Here is a 24,406-nt window from a genome sequence, read left to right on the forward strand (position 1 = left end):
TTGGTCAATACTGAACACGGGCATGCTAAAATGGGATAAACCACTCTTCTCCTACAAGAAGGCACCGAGCCTTAAGGACAGCCTAGTCAATACCAGACCCAAAACAAAACCAACCAATCTGAACCCGAGTGTCACAGAACTGTGGAATCTCCCACCAGTTACAGGACACTTTAAATGCGGGGATTGTAGTGTGTGCCACCTCACAGAGAACACTAAGACTCTGAATTTGGAAGAAGGAAACATATGGGAACAACGTACACATACGAACTGCAACAGTGCAAATGTCGTATACATGATTACATGTACATGCGGGAAGGCCTATATCGGCATGACCACCCTGAAAGTCAAGCAGCGTATTTGTGAGCACCGCAGCACCATACGCTGAAAGAAAAATGCGACAAAACTGACGGACCACTTTCTAGATGCAAACCACACTCCTAACGACATGAGGTGGACCATCATTGAACAGATTCCAGCAGGACCAAACACACAACAACTCCTGTATGAAAAAGAACAACGCTGGGTCTATAGATTATCTACCTATAAAACAGGCCTCAATGATAATATCCCGTGGGCATCTGTACTTAAATGAATCTATCATACCCATCTCTAGTATTAACACCCCAGTAGATGGCCACCCCATCGGGCAGCCCATCTTACGCCCATTATGAATATATAATATTGACACCCATTATGAATATAAAATATTGCTAATCACTGTGTGGGCTGTACCCAACCCTTTGGAACGATAACGGGACTTTGAACGCCGATCAGAATGACAACTTATGGCATTTATTATGAGAAGTCAGCCAAGCATGCCATTGTACAAATGGTATCTTGAATCCATAAAGTTCAGAGAATGAGCTCCATTTTGCCTTTGTTACCTAATTAATCCCTTTTTTATACCTCATCAAGGTTATACATCTTGATTATAACCAACTATGCACCATAGATGTCTTAGAGACAATATATATTTCAGAACGAGGATAACCTCCCCTGCCCTATGAAGTCAATCATTACTCCAATAAGAGTGAGCCTCGGTCCATGTTTGTTTTATGTATTGTCAGTGTGTTTGTTTTATGTTTAGCAAATAGAGCATGGCCGTGCATGCACCATCAAATTGATATGACCTCGCCCTCACTATACGGTATGCGAGATAGTACCACGCCACCTTAAATGTTGAGAAGCGCGGGAGTTGTGCAGATAAATAATCAACACGCAGCACTGATAATTATAAAGTTTGCAAGTTGCGGTTAATACCCACCGCCCATTTACGACCATACACATCCACAACCTCTCACGGACAATGGTCTTAATAGAAGAAAAATTTCTTTGCGCCATAAAATTTAGTAATGCCAGACAATTACAGTCTTTTTTATTGGGAGTGATAGCATGCAGGCACAACTTTTGAAGCACTGCACTACGTAACAGGCATGTACAATGTTTAATATCTGACAATTGTCTTCACCTTCCTTTACAGGTATTTTGATTTTTTAAGCTCACCCACTGTGGTGTTAGCTGATACCACTGGCACACTTTTGCCATCAGTGGTTCCAGAGAGTAGGACCGGGTGCGTCTTTTAGGGGACGCAGACCATCCACTCCACTGGTTTTTTGGTCCTGAAGAAAACCTGGTTAATCAAAACCTTCATGGTTGAAACATGTAGACCAGACACATACAGACATACACGGGTTCATAGTTACCCTCACTTTATCTCGCCACGATTTTAACATTGTCCAGTTGCTTGCAAATAAAGTTTTCTTTTTCTCAAGTTCAAACCAGGACAATTTTTAACACACTTACTTTTTCTTTTTCATGCACCTTCACTCACAACCTGCTCCACTGTAATCAGGTGTTGTAGCACACCCTGATGACGCTAGGTCATTAGGGTGGACCCCGATGATGAAGCATGTCATCACTAGGTGATGAGTGAGGGGTTTTTAACAAAAGGAGAACTTTTTCCTTTTGTCCAACCACCCACCCCAGTAGGAATCTGTGATTTCTCGTTGGTGGTACTCCTTTTTTGTTTCTACTGTTGAAAGTACCACATTAAAATCTCCGCCCCATAAAAGTCCAGCGTTCCCCATCACCTGAAGCTTGCACCATATCTGTTGAAAAAATGTGGGACTATCTGAATTTGGGCCGTATGTGTTCACTATTATCATCGGACTGTTGTATAGCTTGCCTTGTATCAGGATATATCTCCCATCCCTATCTATTATTGCGTGGTGTGTCTTCCACTGAAGGCCTTTCTATATTAATACCGCCACCCCTCCGGAATAGTTTGAGTATCCGGAGCCAATTATCTCCCCCCATCTGTTATTTTTCAGTATTCTGGCTGATGCGTTTGTCAGATGTGTTTCTTGTAGTAAACAAATGTCTACCGCGTGTCTGGTGAGATAAGAGTGAATCAGTCTAGTCTTTCTTCGATCACTCAGCCCTCTTACTTTCCAGGAAAGGCATGTCAGTGTATTCACGGTGTTGCTATGCGATATACTTTAAGTATAGAGAGTATTTCGGCCATATCTTATTATTACCAAGAAACACGTCTGCTGCTTAATAGTACTTCTGGATATTTTACCATCTGCCACTGCTTGTGTAGGTGTATATGCGTAGGTGCGTTACGTCTTCCCTCGGAAACAAACTACCTGTACAGGTTCCGGCGGTGCTTGATAACAAAACATTCCTCCCCTCCCTCCCCCCTCCCACACCAACCCCCCAATCAGGTTGTGTACTTCCCTCCAACCTCCCCATTAACTCCAACCAAACTCCCCAGATTTTGAAATATACGGGATTCATCCCATGGGAGTACGTGGGGTCGCCGGCAAACACCCCTGAGTGTTAGGCAGGGTGGCTTAGCACTCAACATGTGACCTTGGCCCATAGTCCCATATGTCTCTCGATGCCTTCATTTGATTAACTTTAAGGCTGACAGTTCCAGTGTTCTCTGCACCCAACCCGGTAAGTGTCAGGCACAGTGTCTTTCTCAATATTTCTCATGTGCATTGTTTATAAAGATACATGACATGCCACTTATCTGCAGTTTGAACACACCAGTTCTCTCTCAGTTCAGTCATTGTCACTCAAATTGTTTTCTGCCTGTTCGTCTGCTGCTGACACCCGTTGTTTGTGATCCTTGGCCATCTGTTTTGCATAGTTCAACGTCGCTTTTGCGTCCATGAAGAAAGTGGGTCAACAGTGTCCTTGGATTTTGTGCTTAGCAGGGTAAATTAGTGCATATTTGGTTCCAAGTTGCTGAAGTATTTTTTGGCCGGCAGAATTCCCTGCGGGCAGCCTGTACTTGCAGTGTGAAATCTGGATAGATTGAGATGCTGTTTCCTTTGTAGTGGAGGGAACCTTTGTCTCTGGCCAGCCTTAAAATCATGTCCCGATCTCGATAGTTTAACAACCGTGCCAGTATTGGTTGTATCATTGCCCCTGATGGTGGTCTGGGGTCTAGAGTGCGATGTGCTCGCAAAATGGCAGATTTACTGACCCCGGGCTTCCCGGCTTTTGTGATCTGCTTGCCCTCGCTTCGTATGGCCTCCGCACCGCACACGCCGGTCTCCTTCAACTCTTCGCTGCTTCTTTCCCGTCGGCAAGATCCGGTGTATGTGCGTTACTCATTTTAAGCCGCGGCTTCTGTCTGCAGCGTCTCCGTGGGCTGGTAAGTGTATCATGTACGGTGTGTCGGCCGCCCGGGGATCAGTGATCCGCTGGTTGTGTCTACACTGTTTGTGTCTCAGGAGCGTGCCTGCTTCTCTGATCGCGCATCTGCAAAAAGTGCGCTGTGTGGTATATAAATAAATAATACCGGATCTAGGTTTGACTGGGCATAGCAATAACAGATAGCTCAAAAAATAAGAGTAAAGATTCGAGGTAGTAGGAGTTTGCAGGTTTAATACAGCATAAGGACAGGAACAGGACAACCTGCACAGGAATAGGATGGCAGCGCTTGACAGGGGGGCCCCGACAGCTGCCGGGCAGGATCTGGGATGAGCGCGCTAACATTTAATAACAATACACGAACATATATACTAAAAACAGTTGCATTACAATACATACGATAGGCGGAGCAGTAGGTGTGGTCAATAGCAGTCGTGAAAGATAAGGGTGAAAATGGGTGTAACAGGGGCGTATACATAGACATGTGATGCAAACGTAACAGAATATGTCATAAATGGGGCGGAAACATGGAGGGGGCTACCTAAGGAGCCGGGACCTCTAACCTAATGGTGCGCGCAAACTGACAATGACGTGTTACTAGGAGAAGCTGGGGGCTATGAACTCTGTGCTAGGAGCAGAGACTGAAGTCTGGAGAGTCAAGGCGACATGTACCTAAACAGTATCTAGTATCTGATGTTTAGAGAACATGTTGATATAAACTAAGAGTCAGGAGGGGAGAGGCTAACGGACTCCAAGACTGGAGCATGCAGTATTCTACATGTAGTGCGTGATGAAGAATATTAAATGACCATTAAATGCAGTATTTCTCTTACATGGAGACGTAAAGGCTAGACAATGACGGAAACTATTGATGCGATTCAGTAGCTTAGGAATGCAGAGAAGGAGGGCTGGACTGATAACTAGAATCATAACATACTCTTGGCAGACTCAGAGGCAGAGCCAGGCCGAGCCGGGCACTGTGAGGCAGGAAGTAAGTGAAGGGTCGAGGATACAGGTGGGGGCTGTATCGCTCTTCAGCGAGGGCTCAGGAGACGGGGGGTGAAATCTGGTGTCCAGGCCCTTTTGAGGCCTAGGAACGGGGACTTTACAATGAAATAACGTGCATACTGAGAAACGTGGCAACGTGACTTTACATAGGCCTGATATTCGTAGTAGTCACGAGAACTGGAAACTGGCATACTAGAGATGGACACAACTGTAATTGCGTCTTTAATCGAACATGGGGAATACATATGCATATTAATCATGCACAGATAACATATGATGGAGGACGCGTAGGGACACAGAACATGGCAAAATTTACTTTTCCACATTCCCTCCTTGTCACTACGTTTCCATCAGGAAACATCAATATTCATGATACCATCTATCATTTCATACAGTATCATTTGCTCGTCTCGAATTTTCTTGGAACGGGATTGGGACTAGGAATACAAGAGGTAGCACAAATGCCGCAAATCGCAGGGCCACATTGTATACAGAGGCAGCAACTGAATATGATTGCTACTGTAATACCCAGAAATGACAATACTTTCCATCCCCAGGCGGAAATTATATTCCAGAACCAACCGGACCATGTCCAGGTGCCTGGATCTTGGTGTAACAGATGGGCAATTTTATGAAGTCTGGTTATAGCTGAATAAACAGACGGCGCGTTATTAGGAATGAAAATGCAGCAACTAGATCCGATGACTCTACATGCCCCGCCCCTATCGGCCAGGATGACGTCAAGGACGAGACGATTTTGGAGCACGACAAATCTCATAGCAGATTGCTCTTCAGTTAAATTACCTAGGGCAGAGGCAGTCTCATTCACTACGGCTTCAAGGGTTCTGGTTAACCTACGAATTAACTTACTATTCTGGATAGGCCCTATAAAGAAGAAGAAACCTCTATTGAAATCTGTATATTGTTCTAGAGCAGTTTCAGTATAATCGACAATCGGGGACTCCCTTCTATGTCTAATGTGTACTAGACGTGTGTTTCTGTGATAATCAGATGGAGCTAGGAAAACAGGTGGCAGTAGGAAGGCAATGTAACAGGTTCCCTCCCAATCGAGGGGCAGACGAACATATGCAGTTTGACCACAAATAAAATAAGAATGACGTGAAGCTTTGAAAATAGATTTCCCACTGTCACTATATTTGACAATAGTAGTACAATCACTATGTCCTACATGTATGGAACCATAATTTCTAACACATAATTCGCCTTTGACTGGTAGTACTGAAATAGCAGGTAAGTCTGGAGTAGTATCAGACTGAACATTCAGGACCATGAAATTCGAAGAATAATTTCCTAAATTGTAAACTTCGTTTTCGAGATCTAACCCTGTTCTGTGGGGAAGACCTTGCTTGTCTGGGAAACATGTACTGTTAAGAAAAGACATATCTGTTGAGGATGATGTTAACGTGGACCATGCTCCACACGAACCATTATGTGAAAAGGGATACGGAAAGAGTGGCAGAACTCCCTTCGGTGTCTGGAAAGGGGGGAGTCGACCACACACCCAACAATTTGTGGCATTGCTGGTCTGGTGTGAATAATGTAACATGCGGATAAAAGAATTATTACGCATAGCAAGACGATATGAGAGTTCATGAGGAGGCAGATCACTAAACGTGTGCTCTACTGTAACATTAGAAGACTTATTTACATGAGAAACTGGAAAATACAGATAAAATGCATAACTGGTGCAGGAAATTATAATGCTAAAATATAGCAGAAAACATAAAATAATAGTGCAACTTCTAGAGTTCTCACTAACTCTCTCACTATGGGGGTCTATTTTATACGTGTCAGAAACCGGTCTAACCGTTTCACCTAGGGGAGGACTTAGACAATCAAACTGGCTGACTTATTTTACTAGACCTTAACTTAAGCTTATACTCCTGTTGCGGAGTTTTCTCTAACAGGGAAGGGTTCATAGCAATGTCTTTTGCGGGACAGTCCTTAAGAATAGTACTTTGGCAGTCTTTTAAATGCTCGGAAATGTTCTTTGAAACTGGTTTCAATCCATAAAATTTTTTGATGTGCGAAAGATGCACCCAGCCTTTTCGTCCCTCCAACTTCACGGCTGTACGGGTGGCCAAGAGGACCTGTCGGGGCTCCTTCCAGCGAGGCTCCAGCGGACTTGAACGATCAAAGTTTCGCACTAGGACCATGGATCCGGGAACGATTTCATGCGGTGCCACCTCGGTATTGTCTGGAAATGCGGCAGCAACCTGTGAACGACAAGAGTTGAGGGCAGACATCAAGGAAGCTAGGTAATCTGTCAGCATATTACTTGAAACATCGGTAATACTTCGGGGTCTAGGTGTACCCCACATGTTAGGGGGGCGGCCGAATACGACCTCGTACGGGGACAGACCTGATCTGGAATGTGCGACCATGCGCATGTAGAACAGAGCAACTGGCAGAGCTACTAGCCAGTCCACACCTTTCTCTTGACAAACTTTTGCAATTCGGATTTTCAGGGTCTGATTATGTCTCTCTACGAGACCAGCTGCTTCAGGATGGCGTACACAATGGAACTTCCACTGGTACCCTAACAATAGGGAAACGTGCTTCATCAACTCAGATGAGAATGGCTGGCCGTTATCAGAATATACGACTCTAGGGAGTCCATAACGGGGGAAGAACTCACGAACCAACTGCTTGGCAGTGGTCGCGGCTGTGTAATCTGGGACTGGATATGCCTCTGTCCACCTGGACAAAGCGCATACAACTACAAGGACATACTTGAAACCTCGACATCGCTCCATCTGAATATAATCCATCTGGAGGACTTCAAAAGGGTGGTCAGGGGGCTGGAATCCCCCTTGTTCCACCGGGGCACTTTTACCTGGATTAAACTGGCAACATATCATACAGGTACGGACTTTCTGCTTGGCTGCAGCTCGTAAATGCTTGTTGAACCAAATGTTCTGGATACTATCTAACATAGCTTTTTCTCCTAAATGTGCTGGACTATGTGCGGTATTGATAATGACTTGAACCATAGAGTCGGGGAGAAACCATGTGGTTCTACCCTTCGTTAACCATCCTTGATCTGTCTGGACCCCTCCTTGTTCGGACCATTTCTTGATTTCATCGGGAGTAGCATGTAACTGGATATCTATGACATCTTGAGTAGGGTCTTTAACTGTCATACAGATAGTCGGATCTGGAGTATGTGTCTGTGTTGGCTTAACTGAAATGTCTGGAGTCTGTGCTATAAGCTTGGCTGTGCGATCTGCTAGATCATTACCTTGGGAAATAATGTCAGTAACTTTCGTATGTGCTTTGCACTTCATGATAGCAATAGATGTCGGTAAATGTATAGCATCTAACAGAGCCTGAATAAGGAGACCATGCTGAATCTTGGTTCCATGAGAAGTCATGAAACCTCTCTCCTGCCAGAGCACTCCGAAGTCGTGTACGACTCCAAATGCGTAACGTGAGTCTGTGTAAACATTAACTTTCAGATTCTTGGCGTGTATGCAGGCTTGTGTCAGAGCAACTAGCTCTGCTGCTTGAGCAGACAGGGTGTCAATACGGTGTGTTTCAATAACTTCAGTGTCAGTAGTCACTGCATACGCGGCTACTAGTTCTCCTGTATTTGTTCTCATACATGAACCATCCACATAAAGTGTCAGGTCTGGATCTGGTAATGGAATATCTGTCAGATCTTGTCTTGGTTTTGTCGTAATGTTGACTACTTCCACACAGTCGTGTGTGGCAGGATTTGAATTAACTGACGGTAACAGTGTAGCAGGATTTAGAACGTTGCAGCGTCTGATTTCTATGTGTGGCTGGAACAGTGTCAATTCATAACTTGTTAAACGTGCAATCGTCAAGTGCTGAGTTTGTGTTCGGTTCAAAAGAACTTCCACGGAGTGTGGAACTTGTACTGTCAGGGAGTGTCCTAACACTATGGAATCACTTTGTCTGATAGCTAGTGCTGTGGCTGCAACTGACTTGAGGCACGCAGGCAGAGCCTGGGCACCAGGATCTAATGTGCTCGAAAAATAAGCACAGGGCTTGTATTGTCCTGCTTGATCTTGTGTAAGAACAGATAATGCTGTACCTTCGCGTTCTGTGACGAAAAGTGTAAAAGGCTTACTGTAGTTCGGTGTTGCTAGAACTGGAGCTTGACATAAAGCTTTCTTTAACTCATTGAAACTAAGTGTATGTTCAGATGTCCAAGGGAGGACAGTCGATACGGCTGCCTCCTGTGTCGTTAACTGTATCAGTGGTTTAGCTAGAAATGCATACTGAGGAATCCATTGTCTGCAATAAGAAGTAAGGCCGATAAAAGCACGTACCTCCTTGTGACGTGGGGGACCCGGATGAGGGGCCCCCTGGTATGCCTATTAATGTTTCTACCCTTTTCATCCAGCATACAGAGGCATGGAATACACCTGATGACATACGAAGACGGCCCGATGCGGAGAACCAACAAGCTTACCCCTTTAAGGGGGCGGATCCGGAATGGCGGCACGCCCTCCCCGAAGAGGTAAAACCCATCCCAGAATCGGTCCAGGTGTGCGAGACACCCGGAGGTGGAGTAGGAGACTGGTGGCGTGAGTGGAGAGACAGCGAAGCGGAGTGGACGGAAGAGGAAGGCGATCGGAGGACGGAGGAAAGACTGAGAACCGAGGAAGAGGAGGAAGGAGAGCGTAGTACGGAGGAGGAGGAAGTGGAAGAACATCGGAGGAGGCACGAAGGAATATCAGCGCGACCTCGGAGGAGGACGGGGAGAGAAGCAGAGGCGGAGCGGAGCTACGAGGGGACTCCTGGAGAGAAGGCAACGACAGGACCGGTGGACGAAGCTGAGGGCGGCTACCGCTATAAGCCAGGAGGCTCTGTGGAATGCGCATCGCCCAGCCACACTAACACGGAAGTGTGGCTCGACCAGGTACGGTCCAAGTTCACAGGGTGGGCTGGCATCAGGCGAGGGAAGCCCCCTTAAATGCACGAAACCCCCTCTGCACACCCTTGTTGTAGTTTTATACGCACAAGGGGTCACGTCACTGAGCAGGGGTATTAGCGGGCACGTGTGTTTCCCTCACCCCCTTTCCCCTACAAGCAGTGCCTTTCAGAACTCTTGTACTGAGATGAGTTTTCTTTTCTTTATTCTATACCGGCACCCCGAGGACATCGAGACGGCGAGTAAAAGGCCTACAACTCCCAGGAGACCTTGGGATCGACGCTCCGGAGGGGGAAGAACCACGGCGGAGGAGGCGGAACCACCCCTACCATTTTACCGTGTGCCTGTACAGAAGCGCAGACACTATAAAATAATAAAACCTGCTCTATCCCGACAACCCGTGTGTGCGAATCTGTTTGAGACCCCCCCTGAAGTCCCACACTCCTTCTGGGTCTTGGGCTGAGGAAGACTCGCTATTAACTGGATACGGTCAGGTGTCAACTGCCTACCCCTCTTGGACAGCAAGTGGCCTAGGTAGATCACTTGCTGGACACAGAATTGAAGCTTAGAAGGGGACACCTTGTGTCCCATCTCGGCAAGGAAATACAAGACTGTAAGGGATGCTCGCTCGCAAGCATGTTCAGAACGGGCTGTGATCAGTAGATCATCGACATACTGGAGCAGGGCAGTGTCAGTTGGCATGTGAATATTGTCTAGTTGTCTCTTAAGTGCTTGACTGTAAATACTAGGACTTTCTGTGAAACCTTGAGGAGCGCGTGTGAACATATAGCTCCTTCCATTTAAACAAAATCCGAAAAGAAACTGGCTGTCTGGATGAATGGGGACACTGAAAAACGCGTTCTTGAGGTCTATGACTGTGAAAAATGAAGCTTCTGAATCAATGGCTGTCAATAGGGAAGAGATATCTGGGACAACTGGGTACTGGGGAATAATACATTTATTGAGTTCTCGTAGGTCAATCACTAATCGATATACTGGGGGTGCATTCGGATCAGTACGTTTCATGACAGGAATGATCGGAGAATTACATACATTGGAGTCAGTTTCTACAACTACTCCTTGAGCGATGAGCTCGTCAATAATTTTGGATAAGGCTGCTACAGCCTCAGGTGGCAATCTGTACTGTCTGATTCGTGGTAACACTACACCTGGCTTGAGAGTCACACGATGGGGTGTGATTTGCATATAACCAACATCAGTTGGACCGTGCGCCCATAGATGCTGCGGAACATTAGACAATCTCGGATCAAAATCTCGTAATACATAGTGACCCTTGAAGTCACGTAGGAACAATCGTATTCCCTCTGGGGAGCAGCATATGACTGCACCTAATTCTTTCAGTGTTTTAATGCCCAACAAATTTTCTGGACAGGACTTAGTAAGTAACAGATCAGTAGTGCGGGACAATGGACCTACTTCTAGAGTAACTGGCTTTGATATTTCATTTACAATAGGTTTTCCTGAAAATCCAAGGGAAACATTTCTAGAGCCTGAGAGTGGAGCCCCTGGAACTTCGGCGTGACTGATGGTGGTCCTACTTGCCCCTGTATCAATCAAAAACTTTCTGTCTTTCCCTAATACTTGGCTATGAACATAGGGACCCTCTTGATCTACAGGTATCTCGATGAGAGGCAAGCCTACCTCCCTCTCTAGGCTGTTTCATGAATATGGCTGATACTCTGGATACTCGGACTGTGCATACTGGTACATCTGCTGTGTAACATGCTGTGTTGCAGCAATAGGCTGCGGTGCTGTAACTGTCTGTTGTGCATTCTGTGGTTGAGGAGTCTGTGTAACTTGTTCTTGTCTAGGCGGACGTGGTCTTTCTTTAGTCTTACCGGTAGCTATGTTGTGTTTCAGAACTGCACACTCGTTTATAAAATGACCTGGCTGTTTACAATAATTGCAGTTTCCTTTAACGGGAGCTGCAGGATGACTGGCTTGATTCGGACCCCTCTTCTGACTGTCTTGAGGAACAGATTGTGCAACTAGTACTTTCATTTTCGTGTCTTTCATACGTTTTCTCTCGTGTTCTTGCTCTTCTCTGATTCTATTCTGGTGATATTGAAGCATCTGTAACATCTGGGACGGAGTACTAGCTTGCCAGGTACTTTCGACTTTCAAAACTCGATTCTTAACTTGTGGACTTGAATTCTCGACTAATTTAGTAACAAAAAGATGAGGGTATGACTCGCTACTTGTCTTGAGGCCACTGTTTATACTAAAACATTTCTCGAATCTAGAATAAAAATCACTAGTGTCTTCGTCTTGTTTCTGTTTACAGGCTGAGATTGCATCCCAGTCTTCCTTTTTAGTTGCTAATAATCTGGGCAAAACTTGTATTAACAGTTCAGGTAATTCTTTACATTTATCTCCTAGACCGGTACCTGGTACTCGTGCCTTGTCTTCAGCTTCTAGGACTGTCCAATCGATCTTTTTCTCTCCCACCTCCCAATCTTTTTCCTTGAGTTTTTCGTATACCCCTGCGGGCAATAAGACTTTTAACATTTTAATTATATCTGGATACGTGTATTCTCCCATACGGAGCATGTCTTTTAATTCTCGGTGGAACCCTGCTGGATCTTTATCATGACAGGGAATTAACTTTTTCATCTCTAAGAGTTCCATCTTTGTAATCGGAGTGTAAACAAACACTCGTTGCATTTCACCATCTGTTGTCCTAACTGGGTGTACTTCTCGTAACGGATTCTGTCTGTCTATGTAAAACGGTTTACTTTCTGGAGGTGAGACATGAACAAAATGCGGGTTCAAAAACATACTATATTTGTGGCGCTGTTCTAGAATGACACTAATTAAATCGGTACCTAAACCTTTCCATCTATACTGGAGTAACTCGTTCAGGACATCGTGTAACGGACCTGGATCAGAATGTTGACCCTCATACAAAGTAATGAGGTGCTGAATCATATACATACCCACCAGTCGCTGCTCGGCTGGGGGCAATTTCAGAAACATTTGTGCCACTATTTCGTCTGGAAAAGTGGTAGAATCAGTAATCCATCGGACTGCTGATCGGACTAGTTCTTGTTCATGCATAGTACTTAACTCGCTATAACCGATTCGTGATTTCAGAATGTGATCGGTAGCTTGAAATACTTGTTCCAGAGAACCTTGTTCTGGTGCTGGATGGTGGAAAGTTGGCTTGTGTTCTAGGCGTAAATGGCGATCTGGAAATCTAGATTTTCCTACATACGCTATTCTGGCGGAATTCTCGTCCTCTACCTCTTCCGCAGAGTCATTTTCTTTTTCGCTTACTTGTGCTGCCTTACGTTGATCGTGTAACCTTATTATTTCCTTACGGATTTTCTTGTACATACTCTCTATACTACTGATAGTCTTGTGTTTACCCTCGGCTATATTATCACTCCACCTTGTCAGGATTTTCATTTCGGCCTGATCTTTAGTCGGGGAATCTTGTTCTCTTATTAGACAATTAATCAAGAACTTTAATAACATGAGCTGGATCTCAACTTTCCTTTGAGACATGACGTCACTAATACTTTCTGGATCATCCCCTGTACGGATGAAACGATATATTCTGTCTAGATCTTCTTTCATATCTGGTAGGGTGACTAGATACTCGGTCACCTTTCTTACGCGTAATGAATATAAAACCATATTATCCTCGCCTGGGACTGGGTCATAGCCACATTCGGTAAGGGCTTTTCTTATTTCTGCAACAGACTGATGTCTGGGCGTACACTGTGACGCTTGTGCATGTAATTCGACTAACGTTAAACGCTTGTGTGGCGGCGCGGTTCCAGGAGGACCTCCCCCTGCGGCCCCTAAACTAGAGTCGTCAACTGATGCTCTTCGTGCTGGCAAAGTGGGAAATTGAAATGCAGGCTGGACTTGTATGGCGGGCTGGACCGGGGGTACCGTAGCAGGTACTCCGGTGTCTGGAGGAGCGGCAATTGCCTGATTTACAGGGACCGGCGGAACAGGATTTGCATATTCCGGGACTGTGTCGTCCAAATAGGACGAAATGAAAATATCAGCTGCGGTCGGTTTGTGACGTAGCTTGGTCGGAACTAGTGGTGGCGGAAAATTACTGGATGCCTCCGGGGTCGCTTTTGGCAAGCCCTCGGCAAGAAGAGGATACATACCCTTAATAAGGGCATGCCTCTGTCTGTCTGACTGTTCTGTTTTAACTCGTTCACCTATCTCGATTAGTTCCCTTTCTTGGGCTCGTTCTAAAGATTCTCTACTTAGTTCTGACTTTCTGATTTCTTTTTCGGTTCTTTTATGAGATTCTTTGCGCCATAGCTCGATGGCATCTTTCTGTGACTGTCTGGCTTTCTTTTTCCATAATGCTTCTTCTACTCGCATGATGCACTCGGCATCCCATGTGCCTGATACAGGCCATCTATACTTTTCTTCTAACTCTTTGGTATACTCTACCCATAAATCTAGATATAATATGGCACTTATGCCATGCTTTTGATACATAAAATGACCTGGACTGTCCCTAGGCGGGACAGGAACTGCTGCTTCTAGCAGACCTTTTCTGGTTTTTAACTGACGTAATTTCGAGAATAAGGGCATGACTGAACTGTAATCTAGACACAATACAATACACAATGAACACGATAATTACTTCACATTCATACCACGACATTAAAATACATGAAGAATATTTAAAATAACAGTTCGAACAGAATACTACCTGGAATACTGGAAACAGAATACATGAATTTCTCGAGAACAGAATGGACTAGAACAGAAACTAGATGCACTGCTGAAACAGTACGAAACTTACCGGTCTCATAAAGAGACACGTCAGGACCCGCATCCACCGAAGTGGACACTTCGTTTGGGGGTCTGTGTACCACCAACCCACGGACCAGAGTCAATTAGATTGACCCTGTCTAGATACTACCCCAGCAATGGTACTCACCGGGCAGCAAGAACGGAAGGCCTCGGACTGGACTGGACTGCTTCGACGCCGGACGGACGAACTTCGGACTCCAGTTACGGGTGGGCCTCTGGATACCTCGGACCTTGGACTCTCGGCTTGGGCTCTGGTCGGGACTCGCCGCGTTCCTCCACCGCCTCGTCTGGATGCTGGACCGCCACCTCCATCTCCTCCGTGGGCCTGAGGGATACTTGAAGCAGAAATATCTGCACGTGGCCGGTATGGTTCCGTCACGGCTGCAGAGGGTCAGGGGGCCGGCGTGGCTTCACCGGCGCGTGGGGAAAGGGCAAGTCCCTATTCGGGCGCCATTATGTGGTATATAAATAAATAATACCGGATCTAGGTTTGACTGGGCATAGCAATAACAGATAGCTCAATAAATAAGAGTCAAGATTCGAGGTAGTAGGAGTTTGCAGGTTTAATACAGCATAAGGACAGGAACAGGACAACCTGCACAGGAATAGGATGGCAGCGCTTGACAGGGGGGGCCCCGACAGCTGCCGGGCAGGATCTGGGATGAGCGTGCTAACATTTAATAACAATACACGAACATATATACTAAAAACAGTTGCATTACAATACATACGATAGGCGGAGCAGTAGGTGTGGTCAATAGCAGTCGTGAAAGATAAGGGTGAAAATGGGTGTAACAGGGGCGTATACATAGACATGTGATGCAAACGTAACAGAATATGTCATAAATGGGGCGGAAACATGGAGGGGGCTACCTAAGGAGCCGGGACCTCTAACCTAATGGTGCGCGCAAACTGACAATGACGTGTTACTAGGAGAAGCTGGGGGCTATGAACTCTGTGCTAGGAGCAGAGACTGAAGTCTGGAGAGTCAAGGCGACATGTACCTAAACAGTATCTAGTATCTGATGTTTAGAGAACATGTTGATATAAACTAAGAGTCAGGAGGGGAGAGGCTAACGGACTCCAAGACTGGAGCATGCAGTATTCTACATGTAGTGCGTGATGAAGAATATTAAATGACCATTAAATGCAGTATTTCTCTTACATGGAGATGTAAAGGCTAGACAATGACGGAAACTATTGATGCGATTCAGTAGCTTAGGAATGCAGAGAAGGAGGGCTGGACTGATAACTAGAATCATAACATACTCTTGGCAGACTCAGAGGCAGAGCCAGGCCGAGCCGGGCACTGTGAGGCAGGAAGTAAGTGAAGGGTCGAGGATACAGGTGGGGGCTGTATCGCTCTTCAGCGAGGGCTCAGGAGACGGGGGGTGAAATCTGGTGTCCAGGCCCTTTTGAGGCCTAGGAACGGGGACTTTACAATGAAATAACGTGCATACTGAGAAACGTGGCAACGTGACTTTACATAGGCCTGATATTCGTAGTAGTCACGAGAACTGGAAACTGGCATACTAGAGATGGACACAACTGTAATTGCGTCTTTAATCGAACATGGGGAATACATATGCATATTAATCATGCACAGATAACATATGATGGAGGACGCGTAGGGACACAGAACATGGCAAAATTTACTTTTCCACAGCTGTCTGACCTTTGGATTTTCGCGCCGTCCCGGCGATCACCGATTCCTCCTCCTGGCTTTCCGCTCCGTCCTCGCCGGGTGGGCTTCAACTCCAGTCCCTGGCTTCCAATTTGCGACCACATGACTAGGCCGCTCAGGAGTGCGGGGTGTTCATCAGTTATAAGTCAGCTCCAAGGCCGCACTTTGCCTTTCCACTTCAGCAACAGTCGCCATTTATAATCAGCTGCTGGTTTCGCTTGTTTGAGACTATGGTTTCTTGTCTAATGTGTGGCTATTTTCCGGATTTTGGGCTCGGCCGGCGGAGCCGCCTTAGTGTGTGGCGATCTCGCTGCTCAGCGTAGCCACACCCCCCTTGGAGCCCACATTTATGTAGTCTTAGCGGCTTGTGGTAAACCTGTTGGATTTATTTGAAATTAATGATTCGCAAATTACCATTTCGGTGACGGCACTGGTGAGTTTGGAACAGTGTTCCCATTCCACGTGCGTTAGCGGTAGCGTGAGTCTATCTTTCCAGCGAGCAAAGCTTTTATCGTCTCTGTGTACTTTTTCTGCTCTTGCTGACCTGTACAGTTTAGTGATTAGTATCTGATGGGTGTGAGTGTTTGATTGGTTCAGATGCTCCGTCCATCACCACCCCCTTTTGTACCGCTTTGGCCGCCATAAGTGTGGCAGGATATGCTCAGACATGAGTCCCTTGCTCACTTTGCCACTGGATTCAAGCAAGCCGGGCTGAAGACGGCTGTAATGCCAGAAACTGGTCCTCGGAAGCTTGTTTCCGATCCAGGGAAGGCATGGCTTGGCAGTTCGGGCTGGACTGTTCCCATGAGGCACAGGGTCAGACTGATTTGCATATAGCCATGTCTGAACTGGGGTGGCAGAGTGGGCTAAAGAACAGTGATGGATCAAACCCAGATCTTATGACAGGGTGTGAGTGTTTGATTGGTTCACATGCTCCGTCCATCACCACCCCCTTTTGTACCGCTTTGGCCGCCATAAGTGTGGCAGGGTATGCTCAGACTTGAGTCCCTTGCTCACTTTGCCTCTGGATTCAAGCAAGCCGGGCTGAAGATGGCTGCAAGGCCAGAAACCGGTCCTCGGAAGCTTGTTTCCGGTCCAGGGAAGGCATGGCTTGGCAGTTCGGGCTGGACTGTTCCCATGAGGCACAGGGTCAGACTGATTTGCATATAGCCATGTCTGAACTGGGGTGGCAGAGTGGGCTAAAGAACGGTGATGGATCAAACCCAGATCTTTTGACTGGGTGTGAGTGTTTGATTGGTTCAGATGCTCCGTCCATCACCACCCCCTTTTGTACTAGTTTGTGATGTGTGGGAGGGACCAGGAGCAACTGCAAAGTTTGCAGCGTAGGCGGCTCAACAGGAAATGTATCATAATGCGCCTGTATGGCCACCTTTAATATGTGAACCTAAAAAGCGGTGACGGGTTGTGAATATATTGCACCTCCTCTGCTGTGAGAAAGCTACCATTGGTAAACACATCTTGCATTGTGTCTATACCTGCCTGTCTTAAGGAATGCATCGCACCACTCTCCTGCGTCCCGAGAGTGCAGCGTGATGAGCCAGGGGGAGCGCTGGAGCAGAGTGGAAGTTTCGCCACCAGCCTGCCGATAGAATGTCAAGCAGCAATGGTGGTGTCTATCGCGTTTATTTTGTGCTTTGGCGTGCCTCTATGCGAGTGTGTTAATATGTACTTTAAAAGAATCGGATGTGCATCCCCATCTTCCACCACAACATGTGGAATGAAATCATGAGGGCTGTACCAGTAGCAGGCATACTGAGCCTGTGCACAGAGATAATACAAGTGCATATCTGGCTCACAGAAGCCACCCTTATAGTCCAATATAAGTGTATTCCAACTCACCCGAACCTGTTTCCCACCCTAGATTCACCTCACGAATAGTGAACGCACTGTAATGAAAAACTGCTGAGTTAGTTTTATTGGAATGTTGCTGAACAGGTAGTGAAAGCGAAGTAACACAATCATTTTAATGAGGGCAATCTGATCCGCCAAAGATAACGGTAATACTACCAATCTGTCCACCTGCTGCTCAAGCAGAACGCACGCCCTCTAGTAATTTTCTTTGATCAATATCTCGGGATCCCGGTGCACCCATATTCTTAGGTATTTGATGGGATTGGTAGACCACACCAGCGGAAATTCCAAAGGGGGCGACTTTGTGTTCGGTGTAAAATGACTAATCCTTTATTGGTTCCAGAGTAGCGTGCTATTCGCCAATAAAGCGCTTCAACACCCCATCAGGGTTACAAGTGCTATATAATTGGAAACCTTTTTCCCTTTTCTACCCCTCCCGAACACTTCTCAATCCAAATAACTGACTAACATATCCACCGCTCAAATTACTTCATATTTCACTATACTAATTTTCAACACTAATCCTTTATGGATTCCGGAGTAGCGTGCTACTCTCCAGAAAAGCACTTCAACACCCATCAGGGGTAACGGGTGCTATATGAATGCAAACCTTTCTTCCCCTTCTATACCTCCGCTATCCTTCTCACTCTAAATAACTGACTAACATCCACCACTCAAATTACTTTCATATTTCACCATACTAATTCACCACTAATTCTTTATGGGTTTCCGGAGAAGCGTGCTTCAACACCCCATAAGGGGTAACAAGCGCTATATAAATACAAACCTTTTTTCCTCTTTTATCCTTCTGCTATCCTTCGGAATCCAAATATCTAACTAACATATCCACCACTTAAAATGTACTTGCATGTTTCACTATACTAATTCAACACCAATCCTCTATGGGTCCCGGAGTAGGGTGCTACTCGCCGAAAAAGCGCTTCGATGCCTCGTCAGGGGTAGTAAGCAATATAGAAATGAAATTTACAATACAATACAAGAAAAATAACCTTCATCACAGCTGCTGAACCTTTTAGTTCCAGAGGACTTGTTCAACTTGGCAAATCTAATCCAAATTGAGTAGGCCCTTCAACATAGAGATCAGCATGGGGTGCAATACCTCTAAATGGCCTATATATCCACATTCAAGTATGGCAACACCACACTAGGTACTACAGGTTTGTAGCAGGAGAAACCAAGTACCAGTACAATGTATTGCCCTTTGGCCCAGGCAAGTCGCTTTTTTTAATGTATGGTTGGGGGGGAGACCCCTTAGGCAAGGGTCGCTCCCCAGGAGCCAATTTTCATCCATGTTTTGACCCCGCTAGGGACTGATTCAGCTGTTTTTAGGCTGATGTGCAGCCCCTCCTACCATGTGGGTGGAAACCCACTAGAAGCCAGGGAAATATTTTATGAGAATTACTGTAGGGAGCAACCTCTTGGGTACTTTTTTAAGTAGTCCCCACCCCAGAGGGCAGATCAGACATTTTTAAGATGATCTGCTTTCTAGGGGGGAGGGGGGAGGGGGAAATCACTAGACACCAGGGATTGTATGTTGTATATGTCAGGGAGTGGCCCTTTGGGGGCAGGTCTACTATATTTTTAGGCCCATCTTCTCCCACGGGGGGGGGGGGCAGAGAGCCACTAGACACCAGGGATTTTTAAACTTACATATCAGGGAGCGGCCCCCTGGAGAAGGCTCACTCATCGTTTTCTTGGGGCAATGTTATGGAAATTTTCTGCCCCACCCCCGGGGGCAGATCAGCCATATTTTAAGGCCCCTCTTCCCCCCGGGGGGGACTAAAGCCACTAGTCACCAGAGGCTTTATTTATTTATTTAGTCGGGGAGTGGCACCTTCGGCTAGGGTCGCTCCCCTTTTTTAGGGCATGTACTTTGGCTGTTTCTGCCACCCTTAGGGTTAGATCAGCCATATTGTTAGGCCCATCTATCCCCAAGAGTGCAGAAAACCACTAGACACCAGGGAAAGTGTCTGTGTGTGTGTGAACTGGAGTTCAGCTGATGGTCTGCGTGTACTCGGTGGGTGTGGGCTTGCGCTTGGATGGTGGTGTGTGTCTAGACTGACACCTGCCTGGCAGTTGGCTTGTGGTGTGCATGAAGTGTCGCTTGGCTGGCAGTGAGCGTGGCTTGGCACTTAGCTGCTGGTGATCATGAAATGTCACTTGGCTGGAGGTATTGTTGGACTGGTGCTTGGCTGGTGGTGTTTGTAGACTGGCATTTGACTTAAGATCTGTGTGGCTGGCATTTGAATGGTGATGGGCAGACTTTATCGTTTTTTTATAACGTTAACTTATATTTCTTGCCATCATTTGTGATAGTAATGTTTTCTTTCTCCTTTTTATTCTAGTGCAAAGCTTTTGTTTTCCTTTGCTGTGACTCCTGCTTACAGTTTCGGCGCTGGTAGATCTGAAGTTTGTGTAGATGCATGTGTTAGGTAAGAACATTGTTTTGTACTGTTTATTCAAAATGAGCATCATTGTCCTGCATGAATGTGTTGTTTTGTAAATACTGCAATACTAGCAGCATATTTAGCCTCTGTTTGATTGTGTGTGAAATTCTCGTTGAATTGTGCACAATATGTATTGTTTTGTTTTGTGTATGATTTTCTTTTGTTTCTGCTTTCTAGTGGGATATAGTTGGTGCTTGCTGTGTCTGTGCAGAGTAGGTTCTGCTGAGTATAGCTTTATTTGGCAAGTGAGTGGTGTTGTTTTACTGTATAGAGGTCTTTGTGTGCTTTGTATTGATTGTCTTAACTTGCAATTGCCCTGTGCCAGTAATTTTACTTTCTGCTTGATAAAGCCACACTTTATTACTTATTTTAACAGTGTTGGTTATTGTTAACTTATTTGTCATGTTACTTTTGTTAGTAAAGATTATGGCTAACTTCAGGATTACCGCTTAGCAGGTTATTAATATACTTTTCAGACCTTCCTCTGACCATGATTATGAGTCTGACTCTGTATTTGAGGCAGAGAAGGAAGTCTAGGATTCTGGCAGTGAATTTTCTGTCTGACTGGAATTTTCTGATGATGAAGCCACTCAAAGGAAGTGCTTCTTTTAGAGGAGGACACTGATGTGCCGATAGTGCAGCAAGAGGCATCTAGATTGCAGCCTGGGGCTGAAAGGCTTCCGTTTGGAACAGCTGAACTCTGGGTTGCCCAAACATGGTGCAGCCGGCATTGCTTACCTATATTGGTGTCGCAGGAAGTAGAGTGAATACTGAAAATCTTTTGTCTATACATTTCTTGCAGTTGTATATGGAAGATGTATTTTTGTATGATATTGTTGACCAGACTAATTTGTATGCAGAACAGCATTTGAGGGACAACAGTGTCATACTTAAGCCCCACTCTAGAGCTACCCAGGGGACTCCCACAGATCTGGTGAGTTGAAGAAGTTCTTGGGTTTAACGTTTTTGATGGGTACATAATAAAAAACCATTGCAAGCTGCAGCTCAGTTATTGGCTCTTGGTACCTCGGGTTCTTGTTGAACCTACAAGCCCTATATATCCCCGCAACCAGAAGGGGGTCCAGCAGACATAACGGTGTATTGCTTTTGAAAATCGGCCATAGTTAGAAAAAGTTACAGATAAAACCATAGACAAATTGCAGTTTTTTTTCAACTCAATTTCAATATTTTGTATTTTTCAACTGTTTCTTTTTATAGGAAACCCTTGAAGGATCTACACAAATGACCCCTTGCTGAATTCAGAATTTTGTCTACTTTGCAGAACTATATAGCTCTCCAAGATCCACCATGGGTTTCACACTCGTTTCCACCACTAACTGTAAGGAGGTTGATAGCACAAAAGATAGGAAAAATGGGTTATGGCCCAGTTAAATGCCAAAACTGTGTTGAAAAATTTGGTTTTCTGATTCAAGTCTGCCTGTTCCTAAAAGCTCTGAAGATGGTGATTTTAGCCAAATAAACCCTTTGTTGATGCCATTAGCAGGTAAAAACAGATGCATTTTTCTGCAGCACCCCCCCGCCCCCAAAAAAACAAATGTAGCTATATTTAGGCTAATTTCTCAGTCCCCTCCAGGGGAATCCACTAACCCTGGGTACCTTTAGAATCCCCAGGATGCTGGGGAAAAAGGTTGCAAATTTGGCTGGATACGTTATGTGGACAAAAAGTTATGGGGGCATACTCGCAAACTACGGCAAATAACAAAAAAACAGGAAGGCTTCGCACCGGGGAGCAGGAAAGACCTAGTAGTGAAGGGGTAACTAAAAAAATAACGTGACATTCATTTATACATTCAAAGAGTTAAAAGTTTAAATATTTTATAATTAAATAATACATGTTTTAGATTTTTTAACAATATATCATTTGTAACTATTAAAAATAATTTAATTAAATGTAACATTTCCTATTAATTCCTATGACATACCTCCTTATTTTCTTTGGGAGGGTGTTGCAGTCCCAGAGGCTGGTCATGAGTGGTGCTGGACTTACTCCAGCTCTAAGCCCTTTGGATCCCTTTTTGGCTGTAATAACTTTAAAACTGCAGTGTGTGGTTAGAAGTGGGTTTAGTCTTTTGTGAATAGGTGCATGCCCCCCCGCCAGGCTCCTCCTTACTCCTCCCTAAACCCCTCTCATTTAGTATTAAATATGCCCTTCTTTCCAGCAAATCCCCCGGTCTCTCCCCCATTTACTACTAAACTATTTATTTTTAGGCATTAGCAACTCACACTAGTAAATTTGGCTCCGCCTCTTTTTTCAGGTGGTGAAGACGTGTACGTTTACACTTTTGATTAACATTATACTTGGATTTTGAGGCACCAAAAGTAGTAAATTTACTCAAAAGCGTTAAAGTAAATTACACGTGCAAGTTAATCAGAAGTGTAAGATACCTTTGTGAATAGCCCAATTGATCCTGTGCGCCTACTCTGCCCCTTAACCGGCCTGTCGCAAGAAGATGAGTCACTGGCAATGCATTACCTTATGCGCAGTTGCTCGTTTGCGGGTAATGTAGATATCCAGTGTTTAGATCTTGTAACAGTAAGAACGTCGGCATGAGCACTGCCACTCACCCTTGATTTCTCGATATAATCTCAAATGGTATTCATTCAAACAGCCAAAATTACATTACCGTCACATAAGGTCCTATATTCAATGGTACAACATAACACAACAAGCATTTGCAATGCAATAGGTCTCGCATTAGGAAAGTTTGAGCTATTGGTATTGTAAATGACAATTTTTTTATTTATGTGCTGGTTTTGAAAATAGCTAAATTAATAGCTTTGTCATTTACAATGCCAATACTTTTAACTTTTGCAAATGTGACACCTATAGCATTTGTAACGCAACATGTTTTGTATTTACGTGCCTTAGATGTATTGATATTACAAATAACAATGGCTTTGATTTTTTTAAAATAATTAATACTTAATTAAAAGTTATTGTAATTTATAATGGCAATAGCTTAAACTTTTGTGAAGATTATGTTCAGTGTATTTTATTGTGACGAAAATCCAAAAACAGAAGTGAAATATTAACATCTTTTTGTGACATTTGTAATAAAGCTTGAAACATTGAGAGAACATATTTGAACCAGTTGTTGTTGAATGGTTGCACAGATTGATGCTGTGATGGCGCTGAGTGATGTTGTGGTGGCGACGAGTGATGCTGTGGCGTTCAGTGATGCTGTGGTAGCGCATAGTGATGTTGTGGTGCCCCTGAGTGGTGCTCCTGAGTGATGCTGTGGTGGGGCGATAGATAGAGTGAGGGCAATAGATAGATAGAGGGAGGGCGATAGATAAATAGAGTGATAGCGATAGATAGAGGGAGGGCGATAGTTAGAGTGAGGGGGATAGATAGATAGACAGAGTGAGGGCGATCAATAGATAGATAGAGTGATGGCGATAGAGTGAGTGCGATAGATAGACAGATAGAGTGAGAGCGATAGATAGACAGATAGATAGAGTGAGGGCGATAGATAGAGGGAGGGCGATAGATAGATAGAGGGAGGGCGATAGATAGATAGATAGCTAGATAGATAGGTAGATAGATAGAGTGAGGGCGATAGAGGGCGATCGATAGATAGAGGGCGATAGAGTGAGGGCGATAGATAGATAGATAGATAGAGGGAGGGCGATAGATAGATAGGTAGATAGAGTGAGGGCGATAGAGGGCGATCGATAGATAGAGGGCGATAGAGTGAGGGCGATAGACAGATAGATAGAGTGAGGGCGATAGATAGATAGAGGGAGGGCTATAGATAGATAGAGTGAGGGCGAGATAGATAGATAGATAGCTAGATAGATAGGTAGATAGATAGAGTGAGGGCGATAGAGTGAGGGCGATAGAGGGCGATCGATAGATAGAGGGCGATAGACTGAGGGCGATAGTAGATAGATAGATAAGATAGAGTGAGGGTGATAGATAGATAGATAGAGTGAGGGCGATAGAGTGAG

General features: G+C 45.1%; 1 long non-coding RNA gene across 1 annotated transcript in view; it reads left to right on the forward strand.

The window, feature by feature from the left end:
* LOC144772794 (uncharacterized) overlaps positions 1-24,406 on the forward strand; it is a 174,300-nt gene that overhangs the window by 93,419 nt on the left and 56,475 nt on the right. The window contains exon 2 of the long non-coding RNA XR_013599841.1: positions 20,333-20,419. This is a non-coding gene — a long non-coding RNA (uncharacterized LOC144772794). The remainder of the gene's footprint in view (positions 1-20,332; positions 20,420-24,406) is intronic.

Source organism: Lissotriton helveticus, chromosome 8, assembly GCF_964261635.1.
Source record: "Lissotriton helveticus chromosome 8, aLisHel1.1, whole genome shotgun sequence".
NCBI classification, from domain to species: Eukaryota; Metazoa; Chordata; class Amphibia; order Caudata; family Salamandridae; genus Lissotriton; species Lissotriton helveticus.